The sequence below is a fragment of the Nicotiana sylvestris genome, chromosome 3 (genome assembly GCF_000393655.2).
Source record: "Nicotiana sylvestris chromosome 3, ASM39365v2, whole genome shotgun sequence".
Taxonomy (NCBI): domain Eukaryota; kingdom Viridiplantae; phylum Streptophyta; class Magnoliopsida; order Solanales; family Solanaceae; genus Nicotiana; species Nicotiana sylvestris.
Genome location: NC_091059.1, coordinates 184,214,635 through 184,217,529, shown reverse-complemented (window position 1 = coordinate 184,217,529; position 2,895 = coordinate 184,214,635). Strand labels below are relative to the sequence as shown.

General features: G+C 35.8%; 1 pseudogene; it reads right to left on the bottom strand.

Moving 5' to 3' along the window:
• Nucleotides 1–346: 346 nt before the first annotated feature.
• Nucleotides 347–2,895, bottom strand: part of LOC104214323 (metal tolerance protein C4-like) — a 3,215-nt pseudogene continuing 666 nt past the window's right edge.

Genomic DNA, 2,895 nt, shown 5'->3' with positions numbered 1-2,895 from the left:
AATCTGGATCAAGTACAAGTGTCTCCTAAGCAATTCTACCATTAATTATTCTACAATTTTATGCGCGTACTGAACCAATCCCTTTTCCTTGCATGAAGTATTGCCTTTGGATTAGCAATTCATGTGTATCTCACAGCATCTTGGTAAAGAAAATATTTTTAGTTTATCTGTCATTAATTACAGTTAGATCTTAATTTCCACTATATATATGAAGAATTCGCGCAGTAGACAATAGTTTCATTCGCCCAAGCTATATGACATATCTCGTAATTGAAAGTTTGACATTCTTTTTAATAAACAAAAGTTACTACACAAGTACACAATTGAGAAAGATTTGATAACATGCTCATGGGTTAAGTGAACTGTGTGCCTCAATGTCTACATGCTTAATACCGGGAACTATTTCCTGGATTTCCTGTTCTAGCCGATCAACTTCACTCCCTAGTGCTGTCACAACTTCTTCACCTGCCAACATATAAATTCCATGAGTTTGTTAACATGTATATAGTATATATATGGTGTCTAAAATTCTTACCAAAGTCAACAAGAAAAAGAATAGGAACGCTAGAAATCACAATAAAGCCTTTGGAATTGTTTATACCATAATGTGACATGACTTGCAATATCGCTGCATCATCCTTCTGCTTTGAAGCCTCTCGAAGCTATACATATAAAGAGGATATCACAAACTAAAGATACTAATATTATCATATCTTGCATACCATGGTTAATAAAATTAATAACCTGTTTAGCCCACTCGTGGCGTCCAGCTCTGTCGAGATAATTTTGTACCAGCACCACGCCATTGAAATCTGCAATATAAACAACATCATAGAAATTTAGAGAGATTGATGTTCTAAGAAAGAAGCCGATGAAGAAATATTTAAGGAAGCACCAGATTCAATTATTCACCTATCTCAGCCTTAAACCTAAAGAACCCAGGTCCAATCACCTCACTTTTGCAATCATAAACAGAATCAACAACCTGCAGTGGCAAGAATATTAATTTCAGATACTTTAGTTAATTAAGCAACCAGATTAATTAGGAAATCAAGAAGAGTGATATTATCCAGAAAAGACAGACTTACTGGATCATTTTCCAAAAACTGAAGAACTTTTTTCATGTCTTTGTCATCAATTGCTCTACCAATTAAAGCATGGCGATTTCACTGAATCAAGAATACAGCAACCTGCATTTCAAATAAGCCAGAGTTTTTCTTTAGTATACCCCAAAAGAAGTGCCAAATAAGTGTATAGGCCGGCTCACATACCATTCCAAGAAGGTTGCCCACAACAATGGAACCAATTGGATCATAAATTGGATTTCCTGTGACATTCACTGCAACCAAGGATGCACCCGCAATGACCAGGCCAGCAACTGAAGCACCATCCTACAAAATTGAACACTAAGTCATGCATCACTAACAACAACTTGACACATACGAGTAGCTAGGAATTAATTAAGTCCAATAAAAAACATGTCTTTTACCTGTGTCATAACAGCCACAGCTGTAGGATCATGACCACGCCAAATATACTCTCTCACTTTCATTCCTTCTGCAGCAGCACCGTTTCTCACAGATTGTATTGCCACTATAAGCTAAACACCTAAATAGACCGCGAACTCAAATTGAGACAAATAACAACTATGAAAAGAATGAACAGCTAATTCAGCTACATGCATGCACTATATAATGTACCCTCTAAAATCAACGAGCCACCAATCACTACAGCTGCGTATTCTAGATGTTCAGGGGGCTGAAGCAAATACATTGAGAAAAATGTTAATAGCTTGTTGAAGTGACAACAAAGTGTTGAACAGAGAAGGAACTGCTTTATTTCAATGATGAATTACCTGAGAAGTCCACAGGTTTTGAAATCCGTTAACAATTGTAGCACCAGAACCAAGGCAAAAGATGCCAACTGCAGATATAAATGACCAGACAAAACGTTTCCTAAAGTAACCATATCTGAAGAAAAAGAAAAGATTCATCAATAGGTTCACAAATTTCCTATGTTTGATATAGATTTAATGAGATAACTTGCAAAGTTTTTCCACCATAAAATGGTGTAAACCTTTGAAGAGGGACCTTCAGCTATTAGGAGGTAACAAACATGATTAAATTTCTCCTAATCTGTTATTATTGCTGTTATAAAGCCCTAGTGACTATAAAACTAAGATGATGCGAAATGCAGTATGCATGGTACTGATCATTGCAATATTCACCAACTAATGATATACATAGAACTTATTTTTCTGTTGCATGGATATATACTGCAGTTACAAGAAGAATTATGTGTGCTACATAGCCTACATCAATCAACAAGAGAAATGTAGAAATGATGGTGCATAATACGATGTCAAGGTGGTGAAACTTACGGATGGATAGAATCTGGCGCACGTTTAGAGCTATTTAAACCATATGCAAGAAGCGCCTACAGGCATAGAAATTACAGTAATTAACAATCTCAGTGTTCCTGGTTTGATCAATGAATTATACCGAGTGTACAATTAATACCTGGTTTGCAGTATCTGCAACTGAATGCAGAGCTTCAGCCAGCATGACGTGACTGGAGGTGGCTAACCAGACCCCAAGCTTTAGGGAAAGGACAAGAAAATTGCACCTTAAAGCTGTTGTGACGGCTCGCTGATTACAAACAAATATTAGGAATGCAAAATGAAGGAATTAAAAGGTGAAACACAAAATACAGACATTCAAAGTTTCAGCTAGCTATAATTAAAAGATAAGTATAGACACTAGGATTTCATTAGATCTTATCTAGAACATTCTTGTGAATTTTAAATTTCATATGATAGATTTTTCTTTCAAACTAACTTTTCAACCATTAAATTTGATATGATATGTGATTCTGGTAAACACCGACGTAGGAAGT